Here is a 27,893-nt window from a genome sequence, read left to right on the forward strand (position 1 = left end):
CCAATGGGCATCTGATTCATGATCTACTCATCTCAACAGCGTTTGGAGTGGCCCGATGCATTTCCATTCACTACGGTGATGCAGTGAACTCTCGATGTTGAGAAAAGCTCCATTGAAAGTACTGTTTCAGCAGGACTTGTTTGGGTCCTTTAGCTGGACCTACCACCATCCCAGTCAGCCTGGATTTTGGATTTGCACCGGTCCTTCGCACTCTCAAGTAAGCTTTTGACAGTTAGCAACCTCTAAGCTCTGTTTTCACATTTAGGGCCATATTTATACTTTTTGACGCAAAACTGCGCTATCGCAGTTTTGCGTCAAAAAAATTTGCGCCGTCTAACGCCATTTGGATGCGCCATTCGGGCGTCAAATTTATACTTTGACGTACGGCGGCGCAACCAACAGGTGGGAGTCATTATTTCGTGACGCACACAGCGTCGGTCTGTCGTAAGGGAAACCCACGTAAAAGTGACGCAAATCACTGTGGGTCGATTTACGACAGCGCAATCGTGAAAACGCCGTTTTTTTTCACGCTATTGCGTGACATTTTTGCGCGAAAACTGCACTTACAGGAGAGGAGACCCAAAATGGATCCTAGATGCCCCAACAGACCCCAGGAGGATGAGAGCAGACCAGGAACCAGCCAGGAGGAAGCATACAGGAACCAGGACATGTTAAAGAAAAAAAGAAAGTGTTGCTTCAGTGTAGAGGAGCAGGAAATCCTGGTGAAAGAGGTGACGGAACACCAGCACCAACTTTTCATATCCTCAAAATTGCCACTCAGTAGGAGAGAGGCCATCTGGAAAGAAATTGTGGACAAGATAAACAGTGTGGCTGAAGAACGCCGGACAGTCACCGAGTGTAAGAAACGCTGGCATGACTGTAAACGTAGGACCAAAGAGAAAATGGCCAGGAACAGGAAGGCAGCAATGCAGACTGGAGGGGGGAGTCCAGCACAACAGGAGGCCCTGGACCACATGGAGGAGATGGTCGCAGCCGTCATCCCGGAGGAGATCGTCACAGGGATACAAGGACTGGACAGCGCAGACTACCACGACACTACGCACATGCAGGGTAAGTCGCATGGGGAATTACAATGCAATAATGGGGACTGTAAGCAGGGGGGCGATACCTACTACACAATGCATGTAACTTAGCACATATATGAAGTGGCATGGGGAAAGGGGCACGGCAGGGGGGAATGCCCAGTACTGACCATAGCCGGGGCACGACAAAATACTGCCACCACTACAGTCCCACGGGGACATCCTGTAATTACAACAAGAGAGCCAAGGGAAACCAGTGACAGGTGGGAAGGACACTACCCTGAATCGACATCCAGGCACTTGTTTTGCACAAACTATTCCCCATCAACTAGGTCCCTACCTGTAATGCAGTAGCAAATACAACAACTGCAACTTAACTGCCACCACAGTTGACAATAACACCTCTCATCTCTGGGCAGCTATAGTACCAAATGGCAGGAACCCCACCCTGGAACATACATACCTAAATTAGGGGGTGAGGATGACATCTGCAACTACTCCTAGAAATAAGACAAAGGTACCAGTACACTTAAATGCCGAATGTCCATAACTGACACATACATAAGCCTAAGTAAACAGCAATAGGAGCCACACAGCACTAACGACACACACATGCTGCATACGTCAGGGTCCCTCACGTGCCTGCCTAACAATGCTACATCACAAATGTCATACTGCTCAGACAACAACATTGACGAGGGGACACAGGCAACTGGTCAATGAAACACATCTGCACAGTCTAACCAAAAAATAGGACATTCATACGATAAACAGGCCAATCCAGTAAGACACACATGAGACCCCATCAGATACAAACATCAACAATGTTTACATCCATACCACATCCTAACATTGACATACATAGGTCATGCCACCTAACATGTACAGATCATGCAATGTGAATAAAAAGTGTATGGTGCAGGGCCTGTGAGGCAAGTGTGCTGGCAGGGCAGTCACAACACCCACAGTCAGTCAAAGTGTAGCGTGGCAAGTGAAACGTATACTTTGCGCAATAGCCTCAGGCTGGAGGCCTTTGTGCATCTTACCCTGAATGTACTTATACTCATTTGCTCACATCTAAGTGCCTCAGAGCACTTTGCACTACATGAATCTCATTGCCCTTCCTATCAGTTAATGTAGCAAATAGTCAGTCCTAAGGTGTTGGCAATTAGTCAAATCACCCTGTTTTGCCTACTTCTGCACTGGAGTTTGCCAGAACATATTCACTCTGTGCCCCAGTCAAGGATACCGTCTGGTTCGTTGATGATAGATGTGGTAGGGGTTAAGGTTTGCCATTCCTGCGTAGGGAAACTTTGTCATCACAATGACATATGTCTTTTAAATTCACTTCCTCGTCCCAAGACACGCATGGGGGAGTTTACAAACAGAAAATCACATCTAGATGCTGCCTGCCTTGCTGCTGATGCACAACCAGATCCCAGCCCATTCCTCTGATATGAGGGATGATGTCTCCCCTGTGATTCAGACAGCCAAGCTCCAAACTTAACATGCTGTGCTATATATAGAACAAGCAGAGGGAGAGTAGAAACTGTTAGGCACCATGATAGCTGTATACCAATGTATTACTCTCCTGCGGACTATTTCAGTTCTAACTGTGTGTATTGTTTTGGTTATTGGGGCTCACACCTAAATTCCTACAAGTCAGTTGTACAATGAAACTTCATATCAAACAAATACTGTCTGTGTCAGTTGTGTATGGGAACATACCGGAAAAGATAGAAATGTGTAGGACCTGAGTGACCACCACTTCCCTGAGAAGTCCCAAAGATGTCATGGGCTTGGACTTCTAAACATTCCTCTGTTGTGGGAGACCAGAGGCACTGCTAGTCTGTCTGAGCTAAATAGAATATCTGGGTGACAGAGTTATTTACAAGGGGGTCAAACTTAGTCCCCCACACCATTAGCTATCCTGCTGCCTAGAATGCCAAGAATCACATGTAGGATAATGAGAGCCCACCCAAACAAATGTCCCTCCATAACAATAGTGAAACACCGAGGGAGGAGTAGGACAAAAAAATGCATATTCCGAAATAATTACAAATCAACACCTAGAGATGACCTGGCAGGCATATCTGATAGCTCCATATCATACATGTGACACACAGGTGGGCCATAGGCCTACAACAATGCCCTATGACGGACAGCAGATACCAAGACAAAATCAGAGTACAAAGTTAAGGCATCCAAAGGCTTGTATCTTAGTGCAAAATGATCTCAACACAGACACACTAATTGTACCCTGTTTCTTTGCAGAGGAACACGGATCTCCTGCCGATATGCCTGTCCATGAGTTCCCTGATGACATGGATGACGAGACCATCAACCTCACACAAGAGACCATTGACATGGTCCTCGAAAGCCTCCAAACCCCCCCTTCAGTAACAAGAAGGAGCCAAGAAGAAGCAGCCACCACAGTAGAACCACCCGCCACCCCAATTGTAAGACCTGCCAGCTCCAACACAGCTGAGGACTCTGACGACACTGGCACCAGCTTCGAAAGAACAGTCGTTGGGGTTCAGCGGGAGCTGGCCAAGGAGGTGCGGGTGGGGATGCAAACTATGGCAGCCAGCCTTGAGGGGGTGCGTTCGTGCATGCTGTCAACTGCTGATCAGGCAGCTGCAATGCAAGCCAGAACATCGCTGTTGGAGGAACTTTTAGTAACACAGAAGGCAATCTGCACAGCTGTCATCCAGTTGACCAAACAACTCCAACAGCAAGCCAGTCAGCGTGTGCAGGAATGCAACATCGAACCCCTCAGGGCCGACCTGGCTGCCTACCATCGGGATGTGGCTGCCATTCTGAAAAACCAGCACGCCCTCCTTGCTGCAGTACTGCCCTTCATAACTGGACAGGGATCAGCCCCCGGGATGTCTGCCTCCATGTCTTCTGACACTGAGGTGTGTGTTGCCCCTTCACAACCAACAACAACAAGGACACACCAGGCAACACACACATCAGAAGAAGAAGACATGGAACAGATGACATTCAGTCGCAAGAGTACCCGGAAGCCCTAGTCCCTGCACCATGCCCTACTCTGACCAAGGTCCTACGTTTTGACACATGCCAGCCTCACTCCAACTACCCTCAATGACTGTTCGGCAATCCACTGTTTAACTTGTCCACATTGGCTGTAAATGTTTCTCTCCTACCATTTGGCAATTCCTGTTCCTCTGCACCGTCTGTGACATCACCCCAGCATGTCAGGAGCATCATCCACACCCTGTAAATAGGATCACCATTTAAGAATGCACCAGAACGGACTCACCTAACGTTGTTAATGGACTTTTTGCACTACTCCACCTAAAAATAAATATCACTTGCACACCTATTGTGTCTCTGTGTCATTTCACACTTCAACTGTGCAGTACATAACTCCAAAGTGGCTGTGTGGCAACCATGTCGATTCTCTATACTACTGTCCTGATTTCATGTATACTGAAACATCTGTGCAGTGGCCAGGATTGCATCATAGCTTTACTAGACTGAGGAAAATAACTGATGTAGGGACTAAGCACACACAATCATGCTGTGTTGGACAGAATGAGGCCCCATCCATAGCTATTCTAGACAACTAATGGTGGCTGAGAAATGTAGGCACCTTGCAATACTAAAACAAGAAATTATGCTGTAAAATGAAAGGAATGATAACCAAATTACACTGCATCAATCACCCTTACAGCGTATACTACCATGAAGGAAAGTCATGCTCAAGCAGTACACACATGATGTAGGTCAGCAATGACAGCAACAAGACAAGAGTGTGAACAAATACTCATCTACAAAGCTCTCCCTGAACTTCACAATGCTGTCCGACCTATCTATTTACCTACAAAATCAACTCTGGAAGCACTCTTTGTGAAGTAGGATACATACCAACCCAAAATCTTGATGATCTATGCACACTACCAATGGTGGCTCTCCCACATGGTGGATACTTACCAAGTTAGCACACGGGTAGCTTAAGCCTCAATAGCCTGGGGATAGCGAGCATAGGACACAAATGTCATACTAAAACTTTCTGCTACACTGATGTCAAGGCCATGAAAAGGTAGCACCTAACGCATCAGGTAAAGGGTTAACAAATTTTTTATTTCCAATAAGTAATAAAAGAGGCAACTAAGGGAAAGATAAACCTACACTAATCTAACCTGACTACTACTAACCCACTACTAACCCACAACTGTCCCTAACTAACCTAAGCTAAACTTACTCTACACATGTAACGAAACGATCTAAACATCAACCCCCCACCGACCATTATGAGACAAGACACATGCAGGACAACACTTACTAAGCTACACACATACTACACTATCCTACACTATCCTAAACAAACATATATATGTTAAACAGGAATCCCAACATTGCCCCCCACCCACCCACCCACACAAAAAGATAAGATATAAAGAAGAAGGACCCCCCACCCTCTTACCTAACACGAACTAAGCTAATTTCCTACACTTATCCTATAACTAACCCCCCAAACCCAACTAACAGTATGAAATAGGAAAGAGGTGAGAGGGGAGGGGTAAAAGTTCTGGAGGGCAAAATGTCTACTGATTTGGCCTCCGTAGTGTTCGCCGGATGGAGCGCACCTTCTTCTTCACCTCAGCCATGTCCTCCGTCAGGGTGTCAACTTTTCCAATCAACCTGTCCAATTTCCTTGACAATGCGTGGAAGTCCGCTGGGTTGATCGGAGGGTCAGTGCAGGTCTGGGTGCCGGTGGAGGTGGATTGTGTTGGTGGAGTGGTGTGGGCACGGGACTGCCCTGCTCCCACCACACGGCTGGGTCCAGGTCTGGATGAGGATGCCTGGTCCGTTGCTGGGTCCACTTGGCCAGACCTGGTGGATGTAGTGGCGGGAGTTGTTGGGGGCACCGTTGGGGGAGCCTGTGGTGTGGCATACCACGCCCCGGAGGCCCGTTCCGAATTGTATCTGCGGGCCATCCTCCGATACCCACACTGCACCTGCAGGATGTGGCTGTACCTCATTGCCCGGCGCTCAAACTGGTTGCGAGCTGCGGCACTCAGGTTTGCAGCTGTGAAGAGAAAAGGCAAATATTGAGCATAGAATTTACAGTGGGTTGAATACCACAATGGGTAATTTGTCCATTACTAGCAATGTATTGGTTGCAGCAATTGTTACAACATAGTTCACGGGAAGGCTCAGAGGAAGTACATGTGAATCATGCATACTGAAGGGCATATCACATATAGCATATCCATGTCTCTACATGATGGATGACATCACCCTAAACTACTCATACAATTCATACCTAAGGCATTATACATTATGGCACCAGCTTGTCCGCATACTGACTTCACTACATATGTCATTCTATGTGATAAGAATCACACTCCTCACTCAATGGCATTTCGAAATAGTTGTGTGCTAAGATTGAACCCCTGGCCATGAATCATATGTCGACACTATGGGCCAGATGTAGGAATTGATGGGAAATCAACTAGCAAATTGCAAAGCTGAACGGTGTCTCTGACACCGTCTGCGAGTCACTATGGGGTCCCTAAATCCCACCTCATGAACATCAATGATGTGGGTTCCAACTTGCACCACCTTAGCAACTATGGGCACTCACGGGGATGGAGGCCTGCTGGGAACAGCAGAACTCCATAGACGTGACTGCTTTTAAATGAAGCAAGTTATTTTTCACCAAGTGTAGGCCCTTTATCTGAAAGGAAAATGAGCTGCGATTTGTTTAAATTCACAACAATTGATTTTTCGTAATTTACACAATAATTATTGCTCCCCTAGACCACTGGCTGTTTTGAGCAGGAGTATTTTGGTCCACTCACAAAGGTGAAGGTTCACAATGAGGACCCCTTCCAGTCAGCAAGTTGGTTAGCATCCACTTCAAGTGGATGATAACAGCTACTCACTTCGCAACCACGTACTCGTTAGCAAATGGGATTGCCTACCACTGTGATTTGCAAGTAGGGCTGGTAAACTCCTTTATTTTTTTCATTTAGAAAAGCATTTTGCTAATATGTACATGACCACCAAAAACATTTCGGATTAGGAAACAGACGTTTGCAACTCACTAACATCAAATTATGCTATTTGCAATGTGGAGACATTTTGCTACATCTGGACCTAGGTACAAACTCAAGTCACAAAAGGTGTTAAGTACGTGTAACATACTGGTTGCTACAGTCCTAGGTACCCTGTTTCACAGTAACATCCCAGTCTTTGTGGGTGGTGTGGGAAGAACAAACAACAATCCCATGATCAATGCACAACCAGGAGTGTACAGAAAGTTCAACAAGCATGTGCCTTCACACACAACACCTATGAAGGGCTAGCAACACGTTGGAGTCAGCCCAACCTTGTCACATCCCAGGTCCACACATGTCAAAATGATATGACTTAGCCCAACATAACATACTATTAGTGAGGCATGTTTTACAACACACACAGAGGAGGTAGAACACCCATTCACATGATTCAACAGAACACCTAGGCCGTTGCACTCAAGTCACACACACTTCGAGGTCACCTTGTGGAAGTACATGCCCCCGGAAGATCCGACCTACAGTGTACACAGTCCATCCTCAACTAGGAAGAAGCACTTGTCATCGAAGCCATGTGCCTAAGCTATCTGGGAGACTGTCAGTCTGATATGCTGACTCAGTTAATGGCAAGTTCCTGACCAAGTCTAACATTGACCAGTGTATTCAAAATGAGTCATGCCATTCCCAATTGTCGCACTAATTGAATGACCTACTGCCCCTCAATCTGAGAGATGACTAGGTATTGCTTTACAGAAACATTATTCCAATTTGATATCACACCAAAACAACAAAGCCAATGAACGGCCAGCACATCAAATCATGAATTATCCTGAACACACAGTAATCCATCATGCTTCATTTCCAAACAATGTAAATAGCACTTAGGCAACACTCACTGTAGGTATCGGGGTCGTCAAAATGGGCCACCTCACCAACGGTGTACGGGGCTGATCCACCTGTAAAGCATGAAAGGAAGATTATACTCAGACTGGGTGAACAGACAAATAATTTATGTTACAATGACAGTGTGTGAATATTACATGGTAATGATACACTTTCACACATGCTCATCCTGCCTGGCTGACTTTGTATTCTAGATTATCATTGGATGAGTCTCCTGCTCCAGTGACACACCCTACTACACTCATGCAGTGGCCAGGACAGTCATGTGTCGTCCAAGTTAATCCTCCATTAGTAGGCCCCAACAATCATGTGATCCATACATCTCAGCATGTGCATCCCAGAGAGAAACATTCCACAACTGGTTCCATGAGGACTGCATGACCACTCACAATCAAACAGGCTATGTGGACAGGTTCAACACACAGCAACCAGACACACATGTGACATATGTGTGGACAACATGACTAACTTCATGTGACGTGAAGGCAACACACATGTGTAGCATCATCATGTGTTTGCAATTTTCGGTCTAGCTATGGCGTCTACATATGTAGGTATGTTGTTTCTACATGACGTACTCACTGGCCATTTTGACCAGTAGAGTACAAATAGAGCAGTTCACGTGTTGCTTTTCAGACACAAATGCAACAGTACATTCCATGCAGCTACAGCCATCTGGTATGTGTTGCAAAAATGAGGCATCGGCCTGGTAGCATAGGTCTTCATACACATCCTGCAACAAATACACATTTGGACACATATGTATACCTTTGTAGCGCAGCATTTGCATCATTTTGTGACGCAGAGAGGGGGCTACTTAGCAAAATACAAATAGATGTTGCATTTTACTGCTGTTATTGGGTGTACATGTGTAGCAAAAATGGGGATTTATGTGTATACCCATGGGCCTAGGTTTCCCTAGCATAAAACGCAGTCAGCTACTTATTTTGCAGATTGGCTACCAATCATCACATGTTCACGCACATATTCCTATTATTCCCATGTAATTGATTAGTACTCACCAACATAGCCACCAATCCGGAGTCCCAGGTGGTCCAGCAGGTCCTGTTCCCTGCTGATCAGATCTGCCCAGCGGTGCTTGAGTTGATGTATATTCCTCAGACTCCCGTAGACCCGGACCAGGTGATGGCGCACCTTCTCCCAACGGATTTTCCTCGCCTCCGTGTGATACCCCTGTATCACACGGCCCCCAGCCTCCAGCATCAGTGGGAGGAAATGGCTTACGAGCCATATGAAGCCCCCCAATTCGTCCTCACCCATCCTGGACAGGCGAGGCCTACCTGACATGATGAGAGGTGTAAAAAAGTACAAAAGAAAAATGAAAGAAAAAGTGGGAAATGCGGAAAGGTAGAGGTGTGAAAGAAAAAGAAGAAGGAGAAAAATAGCCCAACTAACCCCCCAAACTATGCTACCCACAACAGACTCCCACAGACAATACAAACTATCACAGGTATAGACAAAATAACACTAAACAGACTGAGACAATGTTAGACAACAATAAAAGATTGACACAAAGACAAAATACAAGGCACACAGGACACTAAAGCAGTAAAACACAGGACAACACCTTTCACACAACCACACAGTCTAGATAACTCTGAGACTGCAAAGTGAAAGTGAAAGTCAACTCCCAGTACAGATTTGGTAAACAGGATATCCTATTACATCACTTCCTGCGTAAAATGTCCGCCGTTTTTATTTTCGCGTAATGCGTCATATTTTCACGCATAGACAGATGTGCGTCATATTTTTTTGACGCATTACAGTGCACATGATGCGGAGTGTAAAAATATGATATGAATATTAATATTTCAAATTGTACATGAGATGACCAACATATTGTCCATGTAGCGTCATTTTTACCACGCATACATCATGGGCGTCATTTTTTTTACACGTACAGTAGTGCACATGATGCGGAGTGAAAAAAAATGATATGAATATTAATATTTCAAATTGTACATGAGATGACAAACATATTGTCCATGTAGCGTCATTTTTACCACGCATACATCATGGGCGTCATTTTTTTTACACGTACAGTAGTGCACATGATGCGGAGTGAAAAAAAATGATATGAATATTAATATTTCAAATTGTACATGAGATGACCAACATATTGTCCATGTAGCGTCATTTTTACCACGCATACATCATGGGCGTCATTTTTTTTACACGTACAGTGGTGCACATGATGCGGAGTGAAAAAATATGATATGAATATTAATAATTAATACTGTACATGAAATGACCAACATATTGTGCATGTAGCGTCAATTTCACGACGCATACATCATGGGCGTGGTTTTTTTTACACGTACAGTAGTGCACATGATGCAGAGTCAAAAATATTATGGATGTAAATAATAATTTGAAGGTGAAATATCAAGACACTTTTGGATACATTTGTATCTGACTCTGCATTGTGTGCACTCATGTACGTGAACAAATTATGACGGCCATGCTGTATGCGTAGAATATGGAGCAAATTTATCCAAATGTCTTCATGTGTTTAGCTTTGGAAAGGTGATTTGTCATGGTAAAACCGTGCGATGTGAGACACATTTGTGTTTGTATATGACAAATGTCCGTACTTTTATGTATAGACGGCCTTCACACTGTGATGTTTGGGATACGTTAACTAATGTATTGACCATATTTGACAACATATTTGGTGTAATTGCTGATGGCTATTTTGAAATTATGTTTTTGATACCATTATGTATTCCGTCTCCAAAATGTCCCCACCTTTATGATGGGGATGCTTTTATCTGTAGTCCTAACAGGGAGTGGGAGAGTCACTTTCAGTTTTTATGGGGCTGACCATGTCCCATTATGATTTTGTGTTTCATATTTGTGTAGGACTTGTGACATGGAGGCCACACATGTGCCTTCTGCATGTGTTTAGTTCACAAGTACATGATTCTTGTATGTTTTGGGGGTGGTAGAGGTGGAGTTAGGCCCCCAGCACCCTAGGATTTGACCATCCAGAATAGCAACTGTATCCATGGAGTATTTTTATCATATCCTGGCAAACCTGCAGCAGCGGGCGAATGTAAGGCCATATGGTATGAATGACTGTTGACCATTCATTCATCTCATTAGCCCATTTGACGTTTGCAGTAATGATGATTTGGAGCTAAGTTGCATACCATTTTCATATGACTAAGGGGGTCATTCTGACCGCGGCGGTCGGCGGTCGCCGCCCGCCAAGCGGTTCCCGCCGAAAGACTGCGGCGGTCATTCTGGCTTTCCCACTGGGCTGGCGGGTGACCGCCAAAAGTCCGCCCGCCAGCCCAGCGGGAAACACCCTTCCCACGAGGACGCCGGCTCAGAATGGAGCCGGCGGAGTGGGAAGGTGCGACGGGTGCAGTTGCACCTGTCGCGAATTTCAGTGTCTGCAAAGCAGACACTGAAATTCTTTGTGGGGCCCTCTTACGGGGGCCCCTGCAGTGCCCATGCCATTGGCATGGGCACTGCAGGGGCCCCCAGGGGCCCCGCGGCACCCCCTACCGCCATCCTGTTCCTGGCGGGAGACCCGCCAGGAACAGGATGGCGGTAGGGGGTGTCAGAATCCCCATGGCGGATTCTCAAGGGCAGCGGGAAGTCGGCGGTGCACCGCCGACTTCCCGTTTCTGGCCGCGGCTGAACCGCCGCGGTCAGAATGCCCATCGGTGCACCGCCAGCCTGTTGGCGGTGCTACCGCCGACCTCCGCCATGGCGGTAATTACCGCCAGGGTCAGAATGACCCCCTAAGTTTGCAAGACTCTCAGCGTTCACGATGTGATAATGCGAAGATTGTTTTGCTTGTCTGTGTCCCTTTCTGCATAAACTGGTTTAGTGTCATGTTACAATCTTCCTGCTAGGTTCAAACTGGGACACAACTGTGATGGTCTACTTTCAAATATTAGGTTGGTTGTATGACATATGTGTACATGTGTGTGGGAATGTGGATCCAGTATGACCTGTCTGTGTGTATGTTGTCACTGTAACTTCAAGGTCTCCTCCTGAGTTAGTGGCAGCTGATGTTGTTGCAATTGTGTATTGCTCACATCATACACTTGAGAGAAGCCATTGATGACATGTTCACGTACACATGGATGGTCCCACCCTGTCTCTGAACACGTGTGATGTGACTTTCAAATGATCTCCAATTTTGGGCTGGATGAGAGACTGTTTCAGTTGTTTGGATCCGGCATGTGTAATTGTCACATTTGTACTCTTGTTGGGCTCTGTGTATGTTAATGTAACATGTCACATCCTACCCTCTGTGCATACAGTTGTGATGTTTATTTTTGGTGTGATGAATTTTAATGGCATTCTTGATCAATGAGACGACATTCATCTTCAGCTATTTCAAACTAAAGGTGGTCAGAAATGAATAGGCCAAAGCATGATGTGGTGTTTGTTATCTGTGTTTATTTACAAGTGTGGAATACAAGTGATTATAATAACTTAAGTAAAAAAATTGTTCACAAGCTGTTGGCGCCTACGCACTCCTGCTGCGGTGTTAGGTTGTTCCCCCTCCTGTTGCAGGCCAGCATCCTCCTCATCATCATCCTCAGGAATGTCTGGGTCCGGTTCAAGGAGGGGAATGTTCCTTTGTACACAAATATTGTGTAATATGGCACAAGTGAGTATGATTTTGCAGACCATCTCTGGGGAGTATAGTAGGCTTCCGCCAGTGATGTCAAGGCAGCGGAACCTTGACTTTAGGATCCCAAAGGTCCTCTCCACAATGCTGCGGGTCCTCTTGTGGGCGTCATTGTATGCCCGCTCAGCAGCAGTATTTGGGTTCCCATATGGTGTCATTAGCCAAGGCTGGATGCCATACCCCTGATCAGCTGAAAGAGAAACACAGAATGGTATCAATTAGATGTAGGAGGCACTGTTGTACGTATCTTTGATGGCAGTAGTTGTGTTGTGTTGTCTGTGACTATTTTGTGTACTAATGTGACAACCTATGGTTGTTGGTGGAAACTTTGGCATTGTTTTTTTTCCTTGGCTGAGCAAGTGTTTGTTGTCTAACTGTTTGTCAGCAGGATGTATTGGTTTCTCAAGTACAGTGTGCCCTCCCTTGCATTGTGACTTGTGACACAGGTGTCCGTGTGTCCTCACTGGGGGTGTGATGATAGTTCCATGCAGAGTTGAAACATGAAAGGGTATTAGAAACGTTCATATGAACATAGCCAGGCCATCCCATCCCTTAAAAGTTATGCATTGTATTAGTGTACAGGTTATTGTGAGACTTCCAATTTGCAAGGTGACATTTCGGCAACCACAGTCATCAATGTCTTCACACTAAGCTGTGGAGTAAATTCAAATGTGTGAGAGGTTCAATGGTGACTTGTGACACATGGCTAGTGATGTGAGTACCTCAGTGTGTTCCTGTCTAGGTGTTGCTATTGTGGTGTATGGGTTGTTTATCCTAGAGGGTTTCTGTGCAGTGAGTATATAAGTAGATTTTTGTCCTTACCAACAAGTAGTCCATTGCCATACCGTCCATCCTGGAAGTGTTGGTTGATGGTGCAGTGACGGAAGATGAATGCGTCATGTACACTCCCAGGATATTTAGCCACAATGTTGCTGATCAGTCCTTGGTGATCGACTATGGCCTGCACGTTGATGGAATGTGTGTGCTTCCTGTTGCGGTAGAGGTGTTCACTCGCAGCAGGTGGCACAAGGCGTACGTGTGTGCAGTCGATTGCACCAAGGACTTGCGGAAAGCCACTGATGGCGTAGAACCCCTGTTTTGTTTCCTGCTGTTTCTGCACTGTGTTAGGGAAGCAGATGTGGCGGGGTGTCAGTCCAATGATGGCATCCAGTACTTTAGGCAGGAATGCGGAGAAAGATGGTTGTGAGATTCCACCAACCAGGGCACCAGTTGTCTGAAACGAGCCACTTGCCAGCAGGTGAAGTACGGCAAGCAGCTTTGTTTCGGTTGGGATAGTGCGTGGAGTCACTAAAGTGGGGGCCAATTGCTGTTCAATATTTGTCAGCAGCTGCTGAATGGCCTGCCAGTTCAACCGGTACCTCTGGATGATGTCTCGTTCCCTGAGGCCATGCAGGGTTGTTCGTGGGCGGAATATCCTCGCCTGCCTTCTGCGCTGTCTTTGGGGTCCCTGCTGTTGTTGTTGTGGCTGCTGTTGTTGCTGCAGGGCTCTGCGTCTACGTGCACGTTGAAGAAAAAGCACCTCCATGTCTCCCTGTTGCTGCTCTGCTGCTCTGCTGCTCTGTTGTTTGTTCTCTGTGTTCTGATTAAGTACAGGTGTGTTTGCCCCATTTTAACGCCTGCCCTGACCCAGGCGTTAAAATTTCACGCTATTTGTGCTTTGCGCCATTTTTTTGCGCCGCCTGCCGCGCGGGAGTGATTTTTACCCTGGAGCATAAATACCACGCACCGCTATGTGCGTCTGTTTTTAGACGGGAACGCCTTCCTTGCATCTCATTAACGCAAGGAAGGCGTCCACACAAAAAAATGACGCTATTTGCCCATACTTTGGCGCTAGACGCGTCTAACGCCAAAGTATAAATATGGCGTTAGTTTTGCGCCGAATTTGCGTCGAAAAAAACGACGCACATTCGGCGCAAACGGAGTATAAATATGCCCCTTAATATTTACAAATTCATATCTCCCCTCCTACCTATTGATTTTTTTGTTTTGGTATTGTTTGACTCAGAAACATATTCTCTATTGTTCTAAACTGGTGTGGAGTATTTTTGTAGTGTCTTTCAGTGTGTTACTGTAATTAAGTGTTGCACAGATACTTTACACATTTCCTTCTCTTAAGTTAAGCATGCCATGATACCAGAGGATGAGCACAGGTTAATTTAGGGATTGTAACTGACTTGCCCTGATTAGGATTGTGGTCCCTACTTGGACAGGGTGCATACCTCTCATAACTCGATACCCAATTTCTAACAGGGATGATGGTGATGTTCGGCTGCAATATAAATAAAAGATGACAAATTAATTAATCATGCACAGGCAATCACCTATTGTCCCCTGTTAACGTCAACATTGAGGGTGCTGGTCGTTAGGCTCTTTTATTGTTGGTATAGGTCAGTGCTTTAAATGGAAATATATAAGTGCAGGTACTCACTATTCAGAGTACCAACGTGTTCCTGAACAGTGCTGGTATTCTTCCATTAAATGTACTGCAGTAGTGCTGAGAAGTGCAAGTACTCTCCCTTTCAAATTAAAAAGTGCAGGTACTCAGTTCCGGAGGGTACCTACCCATTTAAAGCACTTGAAATTCCCCATCCTGGAATTACCAATGTCTGGAGTATTAGCAAACCCTTGTGTCAAATTACCATGAGGGTAAACCTCATTCACTCATTGTAAGGAAAGCTGCAAAGGCAGTCCATCAAGTTCAAATCAGCTTCACACATTTCAAAGATGTCTTTGTGTTTGCCAAGGCATGCAACATAGCTACAAAGCTACAAAGTTTAATATTAGCATGTTTGCAGGTTTCAAAAGCTGTTTGGAAAGTTACATGTGGTATCATGAGAGGAGGTAATGGAGTCATAAGCTTTGTAAAAGCAGTCAGGTGCACTACAAAGGCAGTCACAGAGAAAAAAACACCATGACATAGATTACAAAGACACTCATACAACCAAGTAACATACTGTGCTTACAAGGCGTACTGCAGCCCAGGCACAATTGCCACCATAATTAGGCAAAATTGGGCAAGGCACTTATACTTTATTAAGAGCGAAGGAGAAGATTGTAATTTCATAGTAGCTAGGTACCTACTGACAAAAGAATTTATAATTGTGTGAATCGTTTTAGTAAAGGTGCAATGAGGACATAAGGTTGATTTAGGCTTCAATGGAGAGGCCTCTCAGTTGCAAGTGTGACAGACCACCCTCTTCTCCAAATTTAGGGTCCACCTGCCCAATTTATTGTTGTTCGGACAATAAGTATGTCGACAGAGCCTACTTCTACTCCCCCGTTAACATCCCCACAGAGTAAGGGACATCAGAGGTTAACACATGACACCGTCTACCCTATTTAGTGTAGATAGTGTTATATTTTTGTTGTTGCTGTCAGTCACCTGGTGGTGACGGACATTAAAAAATAAAAAAAATGACTTGCATGCCATGGGAGAAAACTCCCTTGATGTGGAGGCCATTACTTTCATATTTTTCAATAACAAACTCTGACTTTGAAACGTGTTTATGAAAAATGTAAAACTTTGGATCAGTTTGACAGGACGCCATTGTGTTTGACCGAACAGTCTGCCAAGCTTTTACAATGTAAGGAACCACAGTTATAACGGCTCATGTCAATTTTAAGAGTTCTCCCCAGGGCTGGTGACAACTCTATATTTGTGGACTGAGGCCTTCAAGATGGAAGAAGCAACGTCTCCTGTCATTCCCTATGGACTACCCACTGCCTGACAAACTCAAAATCATGTCCATAGTTCTTTCTGGTTGTCTTAATTTTATGACAAGACCGGAGGCTCCTATTATGCGTTTCTTTTCTCACTTTAATCTATAGCAGAAGTCAAGAAGAAAACTACAAATCCCATGAGGCTAACAGAGACAGCCAATGGGATTAGAAACGTAGTACAAACATATCCACCAATGGTAATACTCTCATGCCATTATGATGTCACTTGACTGCAAGCAGCCCTCTTTTCTTGCTGCTGCAGTCAAGATACGTTTACTGGCTCATTTCTCTTGTGTCATTTGTCTTTCTTTATTCTCTATTAAGCGGTATTTCATGACATTTTGGATATTAATGTGGTGTTTATAAATTATCATGGTGCCGGCAAGTTGACGCATTTCATTATTCAGCATTTCGTTCGCATTTGGTTTTATGTTCCGCCTCAGGCAGCAGCGGTCGCGCTGCTCCTGAGCCGAATATTCTTACATTCTAACGCACTTCGCGTCTGCGGCGTTCTTGGCATTCTTGCGCCTCAGGCAGCAACCGTCATTCGGGTTGCTCCTGACATGAAGAGTTTCCTTGTGAAGCGCTCGCGCATTTCCCAGTGTTTACCTGCATTATTCCGGTATCGTTTGGCTCCTACCGGCAATTTCCTCATCGACTCGTCTGGCAATAATTCTTTTGGTGCCAGCGAGTCGTTTAACTTTAAAAACCCCGCCCAGGGGAGGAGTTTTCACCCTGTCACTTGTTTTTTCTTCAGGGTTAACCCCTGGTTGCCTGGCAGGTTATCTTAGAAAGGCTATATAGCTTTATTTTTCTTTTGTTTTCTTTTGTTTTCTTTGGTTTTCTTTAGTTCGCTCATTTTTGGACATGGAGCCTGACATTTTTCCAATGGAACATGGTGTTACTAGTGACTTGGAGGACATCAGACACAAACTCTGTAATTTTATTAGGAGTTCTGTACATCAGGCAGTGTCGTCCTCTATACAAAAACTGTCAAAAAATGTAGAAGCGATTTTTCTAATCTGTTGTCCAAATCTTCGGCCCAAACTGCGGGGAATGCGCCTATCAACCAAGTCATCTGTTTTGGCGCAAAAGGAAAGTGAGTCTATCTCACACATGTCAGAGGACGCGGCTCCTGCCAAGGAGTATAACAATATGGCTTCCAAACCTTCTTTGAAACGTAAATTTAATGAACGTAATGTCATTCTTCCTGTTCCTATTGCCTCCATCCCGGATACGGGTGAGGACATGCCTGACAAAGATGATAATGATTCATTATCCATACCTCCTCCAAAGAAGCCAAAAGTTTCCTCAGCTGTTTCTCCTCTTTTTGATTCAGAAGGTTTTCCTATGTTTGATCCCACACATATTCATCACCCTAATTCAACGGAATGGTTTCCAGCAGACCACGTGGGTCGTTATGTGGCTCAAAACTTATTTTCACCTTTAGACAAACAAACTAGAGCCAAGTTGAAGTCTGAATGTCCTCGTCCTGTTCTTCCGAATAAGGCTACCATTACTCCTGCTATTGATCAGCAGATGTTGACCTTTTTTACTAAACTGGGTAAGGACCCTCGTAAAGGAGTGGACAAAGCGTGGTCGTCCTGTCAGGACGAGCTTTTGAACGTTATTGGTCCACTTAATAGGATCTTTGACCTGGTCGAATCAGCCAGGTTGGAAGGCACTTTTTTAGACCCGGAAGAGTTATCTTTGTGGGTCCAGCGCTGCTTCTGTCTACTGGGGAATGCAAATTCCTCTCTTATTCATGAACGACGCAAGGGCCTCCTTATCAAACTGGATCCCAAATTAATTACCTTGGCAACCATACAACCTCATGTTCAAACGGAAGGACAACTTTTTGGGGAATTTTTCATAAAGGACCTCAGTAAATACGTGGCTACATTTACCTCATTGGATAAAGCTCAACAGTCCATGAGAAAAATGTTTAACCAACGTGTTTTTGCCAGGGCCGGTAGAGGCAGGAGCCGCTTTACCAGCCGCGGATTTGCTAATCAAGGCTCCAGAGGATACTACAACGCCTCTTATCAAGAATTTAGACCGCAGTTCTATCCCCAACGCGGCAGAGGTTTCCGTTCCAGGTCCTTCAGGAAGTCAAGAGCATCCAATCCAACAGGTAAGCCCTCATGTTGGTTTCTTTCCGACAGGGGGTCGTATTTACTATTTCCTTTCAAATTGGTTAACAATTACCTCAGATGCGTGGGTTCTAGACACGGTTCAGGGTTACAAAATAGAGCTTTAGTCTACCATTGTACAAGTATATGCTCTTCCTCCTCCGCATTTTTCCTCAGAAATGGTCCCTCTCATATCTCTCGAGGTAGACTCTCTGGTACAAAAACAAGCAGTCTCAGTCACCCGTCCACATCCGTTGGGTTTTACCAGCCCAATTTTCTTAGTTCAAAAGAGGAACAAAAAGATGCGACCAGTTATCAATGTAAAACATTTCAATCAGTTTGTGGTATATTGACACTTCAAAATGGAGACCATTCTTCACCTCAGAGATATCTTACTCCAAAACGACTGGATGGTCCGGCTGGATCTTCAGGATGCTTATTTAGTGGTTCCTGTGCATCCAGAGTTCAGAAAATTTCTTCAATTTCAAAGGCTGGATCAAATTTATCACTTTACCTCTTTGCCCTTCGGTCTATCGTCAGCCCCTTGGTGCTTCACCAAGCTCATGAAGCCCGTGGTTGCATTCTTGAGAGCTCAAGGGATAAGACTTCTAATTTACTTGGACGATATCCTCATCTTAAGTCAGTCTTCTCAAACTCTTCTCGCCATTTACACAACTCTTGCTCTCTTTTAGAAAATGTAGGCTTTATAATAAACAAAGAAAAATCTCTCTTAACTCCCACTCAAGTCATAGAATTCTTGGGATTTCAGATCAATTCTCTTTCAGCAACTCTTCTTCTACCTGCGGTAAAAATAAAATCCATAAAGTCAGAGATTCTACACATTCTTCACAGCTCTCTCATTTCTCTGAGAGCATTAGCTCCAGTAGTATGTCTTCTTTCCCCCTCCATCCAGGCAATCTTTCCCGGTCCTCTTCATTACCGGTCTCTTCAAAGGCTGAAGATCCAACACTTGAGGAAAGGGCTATCGTATTCGGACCTCGTTCCCCTAGACCTCGAGTCACATAACGAGCTTCAATGGTGGATAGACCATTAAGATGCTTGGAACGGGAAAAGTATTTTTCCATCAGCCCCAGATCTTGTGTTAGAATCAGATGCAAGTCGTCTGGGTTGGGGGGCCCGCTGTGTTCCCATCTCGACTGGAGGTATTTGGTCATCCGAGGAGTCCAAATTGCACATCAATTGTTTAGAGATGCTTGCAGGCTCCTTTGCAATCAGAAGCCTGGCAAAACACGAAGTTCATTGTGCAATCCTTCTCAGGATGGACAATATCTCGGCGGTCAGATATATAAATCACCTTGGGGCACAAAATCCAAACCTCTCGCGGATTTAGCCAAGAGTTTCTGGGAATTTTGCCTTTCAAACCATCTTTCGGTTCATGCAGAATACCTACCAAGAATTCTCAATTCGGTAGCAGATTGGCATTCTCGTCATCTTCGAGACTCCAGCGATTGGACACTACATCCATCAATCGTCCACAAGATTCAATCATTATGGGGTCCTCTTTCTATAGGCCTGTTCGCTTCCCGCCTGAATACTCAGCTTCCTCAGTTTTACAGCTGGCGTCCAGATCCCTTAGCCTTGGCATCAGATGCTTTTTTACAGGATTGGTCACTTTCCCTCAACTATGCCTTTCCCCCTTTCATCATGATCAACAGGGTCTTAGCACATCTCAGACTTCAACATGCCTCTTTAATTCTCATAGTCCCATTTTGGCAGTCCCAGGTATGGTTTCCCACTCTTTTGGAACTTTCGGTTGATTCTCCCTTACTACCCCCTTCCCAGACCTACTGTTGGACCCTCTTCAACGTCCTCACCCCCTCATTGTGGACTATATCCTCACCCTATCCGCTTGGAAAATTTCAGGAATACCCAACCTTTCCCTCTCATTTCGACAGAGGCTTCTCAATACATCTCAAATTCCTGGGCCCCTGGCACCAAGAAGGCCTACAAATCGGCCTGGTCTTTATGGTATAGCTGGTGTTTGGGAAAACATATTGATCCCTTTTCAGCAGATGTAATTTTTGTAGTAAATTTTTTGGCGGCAGAGGCCAGTAAAGGTAAAGCTTTCCGCACTATCAATCTTTACAGATCAGCCATTTCCTCTAATCATGCCCATGTCAACGGGAAACTGGTAGGCGAACATCCGTTGGTATGCCGATTATTGAAGGGAGTAACATTTTCCAAACCTCCTCTACCAAAGTACAACCAACTGTGGGACGTTAATGTTGTTCTGAAATATTTAATGTCTCTGCCAGACAATTCACTTTTATCATTAAAACTGTTATCTGCCAAATTAACAATGTTATTATGTCTGGTTTCCATTAAACGTTTATCGGACGTTAAAGCTTTGGACGTCTCCAACCGTCAATTCACTCCTTCGGGGGTGTTGTTCTCGGTTGTACGACGGACTAAGACTAACTTATCGTCATTTTTTTATCCTTATTTTCCGCAACATACGAAATTATGTGTGGGTCAATGCTTAAAGGTTTATGAACAAAGGACTGCAGATTTAAGAACATCCTCTGCTTCCCAACTCCTGATCTCTTTCAGGAAACCCTATAATCCGGTTTCGGACGCTACTTTAGCACGTTGGGTTAGATGGATCATGTCCTTAGCGGGTATTGATATTTCCAGATTTAGAGCTCATTCTTCCAGAGCGGCTATGGCTTCCAAAGCCTTTTGGGCCGGCCCCCGTCTGGAGGATATTCTGAAATCTGCAGATTGGTCTAATGACAAAATATTTAAAGTTTTCTATTGTAAACCTGTTGATAGTGTTTCATTTAATGTAATTAATATGCTTTAAACTTGCATAATGGGAGCCTCCGGTCTTGTCATAAAATGTAGATTTTCCTAGTTTATGACGGAAAGTCTTAATTTTATTAAAGACACGGAGGCGAGTATTATCCCGCCTCTGGTATAAATACTGTTTCTCCCTCCCTTTCTTTCAGCGCCAGTTTCTTCCAATCAACCGGCGACTTGGATGTCCATCCTGCTTCAACACCTCGTTTCGGATGAATTCTCCGATTCCTTCAAGTTCGGGATCTTCTCCTCCTGGTTTATCGGAGCATACCATCCTCTGTGGAATTTTGAACTTTTGTTCTGACGTGTTTGCATTTCTTATGGCATTTTTTATTCTGTGTTAATTATTCCCGTTATTTACTTAGGATTAACTTTGTTCGCAAGAAAAGAGGGCTGCTTGCAGTCAAGTGACATCACAATGGCATGAGAGTATTACCATTGTTGAATATGTTTGTACTACGTTTCTAATCGCATTCGCTGTCTCTGTTAGCCTAATGGGATTTGTAGTTTTCTTCTTGACTGCTGCTATAGATTAAAGTGAGAAAAGAAACGCATAATACTCGCCTCCGTGTCTTTAATAAAATTAAGACTTTCCGTCATAAACTAGGAAACTCTACATTGTACATGAATATTCCCTGACATTCTATGAACATTTTAGACATTTTGGGTCCAATTCATAAAGTCATGAAGGAATACTTAAAAATGTAATTGTAATTATCATTGTATTTACATTGAGCTTGCTATGCCTGAGGAGGCATTGAAGCACCTGTAGGTGAGTAGCACGCTACTCCAGAACGCAAAGGATTAGAGCTGGGTTAGTATAGGAAAATATAAATTGTTAATTTGAGCGGTGGGCATGTGAGTCTGTCTGTTTGACTAAATAAGATAAAGTGCCAATATATGAGGGAAGAGTCTAGATGCAGTTTTTTAGGTGTTCATATAAGTTAAATTAGGTTTAGGATGAGTCAAAGGAGGAACACAATGAGGGAAGATTCTAGAAAGGGTTATTAGAGAGTAGTAGTAAAATGAGGTTTGGTATGAGTCAAAGGAGGGATACGGAATGGAAGATTCTAGTAAGTGTTATTTTAGAGATCATAGTAGTAAAATGAGGTTTAAGGTGAGTAAAGGAGGGATAGAGGAAGGTAGAGTCCGAAAGAGTTATGTGGGAGATCATAGTAATAGAATGAGGTTTGGGGATGAGTCAAGTAGGGATAGAGTACTATAGAAATACACCCCATAATTGTTTAGATATTTGAAATGGGGATAAAACTATTAGTGTTTTTAGCAAGTGACATGCTTATTGGTGCCACATGACACATTAAGTGTCATTGGTAAAATGTAAAAAACGTTTTCAGCGTAAAACATGGGAATGCAACTAGATCAAATTCGCATCAATGCATGGAACAGCAGCAGGCTCGAAAAGGACAGAAAATAGGTCCACAAACAAAAATAAAAGAGGACCCCCCAATTAGCAAATTAGATAGCTGAAAAATGCCCCAAATAAAGGCAGTTTTGAACATGTAAAGACAAGCTTGATAAGTGTTTTGCAAGATATGGGCAACTGCATGCGTTAGTGCTTGCTGCAGGCAATGTTTGTGATGATACCAAAATCGGACACAAGACCAAAAAGCAGACCCACAAACAGCCAAAACAATGTCCCACATACTGGTAGCCCCTCTAGTGTAAATAAAAAGTCTCTCCAAATTTAAATTAATTATTAATTAATATGGGTACATGTACCTCATGTCTAAGTTTATATAAGTCTTCTGGAAACCATAAATGAACCATAGGGCATTTAAATGTAAGTTAAAACATGTACATTTATTATATATATAAAAAAATCTACTTTTTACCAAATGTTAGATGAAAATAGAATGAATAATATTGTTCTAACAGAAACTACTGAATGTGCAGATGAAAAAAGCACATTACCCGCTCCATCACTCATACAGGGCCACATCCAAACTACAGATCCTTCCCTGAAAACTTCTAAAGTGGAAAAAATATTTTTTAAACAATAAAAATAATACCTAAAGTCATAAGAACAAAATATAGAGACAATCAAAAAATGAAAAAAGTAGACACAAAATAAATTAAATTATAACAGTCACTAACTCAATTATTCATGACAAATTTTAACACAAAAATAATAGAGTTAAGAAGCCTTACTCATAATTTTCAATTAATTCATCCTTGTAGTTTTTTTAAAGCAGCCATCTATATGTAAATGGTTACATTTCTTCACCATTTGTTAATTTAATCGAACAATATGTCCTAGGACAGCTTGTTATTCTGTCTTTAACCAAACCAAAGGTAAATATGTTATTCTTTTGTGATCCACTTAATCCGTCATGAGTCTTTACGTCTATTAATGCTAATAGTTAACCATAATTCACTTTAGTGCCAAATCCATGAACTCTTATCATGTGACGTGTGCCTCGAACAATATGGCCTGGGACAGCTCTTATTCTGTCTTTAATCAAACCAAAGGTAAATATGTTATTCTTTTGTGATCCACTTGTTCCGTTATGAGTCTTTTTGTCTATTAATGTTCATAGCTGTCCATAAACCTTTTTAGTGCCAAATCCATGAACTCCTATTGTACGACAAATGGACAATCAGGTGACATATGCCGAGGCGCGTTTCGGAGGACAGAATTTTGATTCTACAGCCACCTTCGTCAGAGCAAATCATGAGAAATAGAATAGTGGACTTCCAGGAATACCTAAATAAGAACATGGAAACAAATTTATGGCTTCCAGAGCAACAGATAAATACAATACAGCCAAATGGCTGAAAGACCTTGAAGTAGATCGAAAAAATATTTTTATGCCAACTAATGAAAAACACCTAAAAGTGGTATAAAGCAAACAAACTCCATCGAAGGCATGCTAATAAAACACCTAAAAAATTGTGAAATACCAAAGAAAGTAAAGATAAAATATTTGAAAACCACCACCACGTATATTTCACATGTATATCTTAATATATAATCTGATTCTTCATACCTGATTGTTCAAAGGAATATAAAACTAGAAATAGAAGGAAAAACCTCTCCATGGATGAGAATATCTGAAAGGCAATAAAAAGCCACAATATTTGAATAGGTAGTACTAAACTTGTCACAGAGAGAGCCAGCTTTATAACTAAAAGCATATGATAGAAGTGTTAAAGTTGTTGACTAGAAATATATGCTAAATACATTCCCTATAGCTGAAGGAAGTTAAAGAAAAGATAGGTAAATGAAACATCTCGTGGTATGAAGTGGAAACGAAAAAGGTTCTCAAGAGTTTGCAAAAAGATATATATGCAAGAGGAGCTCTCAAAGACTTGATCATGGTATGAATGAAAACACAGTCGCTACGCGTATATTGGAAATATATTTCTATGTGCACCAAATCAAAATGCTATACTTTTTTCAAAGTTCTCAAGGTCTGGATGCACATGATACCGCTATGGGGTGGAAACAGCATAAAAGAACATTGCTCGCCTGAGCGGTCTAGATGAAAATTAGACCCTTCTATCAACCCAAACTGAAAAATGCTTTAAGCCAATCTCACATGTTTCTAGTGCAAACATCTCTATATTCAAGCATCTACTTACTATGGTGTACAGAATTCTGGTTTGTTCCCTCAGTACCACGTAGAGAAAGCCAAACTCCCCTCGCTTCCACCTTTGAAACAATTAGCACACATAATAATTGCAAAAACAAACAGGGAGATGAAAAAAGGACTAATACCGTAATCTGCAAAGAACATTTCGGTAGCGGCCATCTTGGAGTGTACCTCGATAGATATCAGTTATCAAAAACAATCTCTCATGACAGTCTCAGAGGGACTATGTAATAATATTTATATTATTAATATAGTAAATCTTGTATATAAAAGTGTGTACTGTCTAAAATACACAACAATGTAAAAATGACAGGCTAATATTGTGTGTAAAAAATCTACATATGTTAAACACTTAACACAAGCTGGATAAAGATACCTAAAGATGTGATGATATAAACGATCATAAAGAGAGAAACGCGTGTATATGAGCACATGCAATCCGAGTACATTGCAATGTTGCAATGCTGAGATTATGTTGTGAGTGAAACTATACATACGTTTAAACGTCTGGTAAGCACTGGCCAAGGGTACATTGGAAATACAAAAGCATAGAGGTCCAGACAAACAGATATAGTCACAGCCTTATGAATGTAAAAGTAGATAAGAAATAGATGAAAACAAGCTGTCTAAATGAAAGACCTTTACAGAAAAGGGTAATTAGAATCCCTTTCTCCATATAAACATGGCACTTAATATAACAATAAAATGCAGATGAACAATAATATTCAGATAGCATTTTGCCAGGGCATTTCCTTGTTGAGGCCATTATTGTATGTATCTAAATAAAACATCCAAAAGAAGTCCCTCTTTTTCCTGTTTGCATCAGGATCTTCTTCACTTTTTGAAACAATTCTTTCAAGTATGGTCCATCTAATCTTATGCTCACCATGGTTTGTGGACAGCCAGTGTGATACTAACGGCGCATTAGGTTTGTTAATCCTAATGGCAGTTCTGTGTTCATAATATCTCAACCTGAATTCTCTAGATGTTTCTCCTACATAACCTAGATTACATGGGCATAGGATCAAATAGATAATATTTCTAGTTCTTCAATTTGTCATATGTGACAGTTGTATGGCCTTCTTAGAAGGAATGTAGTTTGATCCCGAACAAGAAATTCTGGTAACTATGGACTTAGAACTCCTGTACACATACATCCCACAGAAGTAAGCTTTGGAAACCATTAGCAAACTTCTAAGTGACGCTGGTTCAAATCCACAATATGAGCTTTTTACAAAATGCCTATAGTTCTTAACAACAATTTATTTGAATTTAATGGAAATGTTTATCAACTGATCAAAGGCGTCAGCATAGGAGTGGCCTCTGCCCCTAGCGTGGCAAATCTCTACGTTGGTCAATTTGAAAAGAGATTTATCTACAACTAAGTAGCACCATTTTTTGAGAATGTACTAATATGGTCACGATATTTTGACAATATATTTTTAATATGGATAGATGAGATAGAACAACTGGAAGAATTCAATTTATGGCTTAACCATTGTGACCCTACTTTATAATTTACAGTTAAAAGTGATCTCCAACAAGTTGAATTTTTAGATATTTGGATCAAACATCAAAATGGACACATAAACGTCTCATTGTACACCAAACCTAAAGCTAGGAATACTTTACTACATTTTGACAGCTACCACCCTAGGTGTTAAAGCCAATTAATTAATTATTTTTAGCCATTTTTACACCTTCCACGTAAATGTACGAACTTGAAATATTTCTTACACCATGCTGACATTTTGGTGACTAAACTTATATAGAGAAGTTATCCGCAGGGATTAATCAAAGACTCATTGAAAAGGGCTAAATACTATGACCGTTCCATGATGTTTCAAAACAAAAAAAGGAATGAAGAAGAGAGATTGGGATGTGTCATTCACCTCTCTAATCTGAATGACAAATCTCAATGACATATCCTTAACATCGATAGTGAATCTGACCTTTAAAGCAAACCTATGTTTGCCTTTCAAGAGGAATAAAAATGTACGTAACATGTTCGTTAAGACAACCATGACCACTGGAAAGGAAGTGGTTCAAATATCTTTCAATGGCCTACAGGCTATTAAAGGGAACCATAAATGTGGGAATTGCCAAGCACATACAGGAGCCATTGTGTCTGATACTCTCATGTGGACCAAGAAGACTATGGCCTTCATCAGGACCTTGGCGGTATATACCGCCTACCGCCACGGCGACTGCAGCCAAAAGACCGTCGCCGCGGCTACCAGCCATCCACTGTATCATGACCACAGCCGGATTTCCACCAGAAGGATGGCGGAAATCCAGCTGTGACCATGCTGGCAGAAGGTGGTAATATGGCGCCGCCGGACGTATAATGAGAATAATATGGCCTGGTGGTGTTCTTCTGGTGAACGCTGCTGCTGGTAGCAACGCCTCATCCCGTCTCCTGCTGGAGGACCCCCCTGGATCCAGGTAAGTGGGTGCTCCGACAGGGAAAGGGGCCAGGGGTGTTGTGTGTGTGTGTGTGTGGGTGTGTGGGTGTATGTCTGTGCATGCATGTATGTGGGTGTTTTTCGTGTTGTATGTGTGTGCATGTTTGGGGGTGTGCATGCATGCGTGTATGTTGAGTTGTGTGAATGCATGTCTGCGTCTATGTATGTAAGTGTGTGTGGATGTGTGTGTAAATGGATGTATGCATGCGTGGATGAATGTTGGAATGAGTGTGTGCATGTGTGAAGGGAGGGGCGTGTATGACTGGGGTTGGGGGAGAAGGGAGGGTGGTGGGGAACCTGGGGAGAGAGCAGGGAAGACCCCTATCAGTGACAGGGAAGGTATTCCCTGTCACTGATAGTCCCTACCGCCACTGTTTTCGTGGAGGTAAGGATGCCACAAAAACCATGGCGGTAGGTGGGGTCATAATCCTGCAGGCGGGCAAGTGACAG

This window comes from Pleurodeles waltl, chromosome 12, assembly GCF_031143425.1.
Source record: "Pleurodeles waltl isolate 20211129_DDA chromosome 12, aPleWal1.hap1.20221129, whole genome shotgun sequence".
Lineage (NCBI taxonomy): Eukaryota > Metazoa > Chordata > Amphibia > Caudata > Salamandridae > Pleurodeles > Pleurodeles waltl.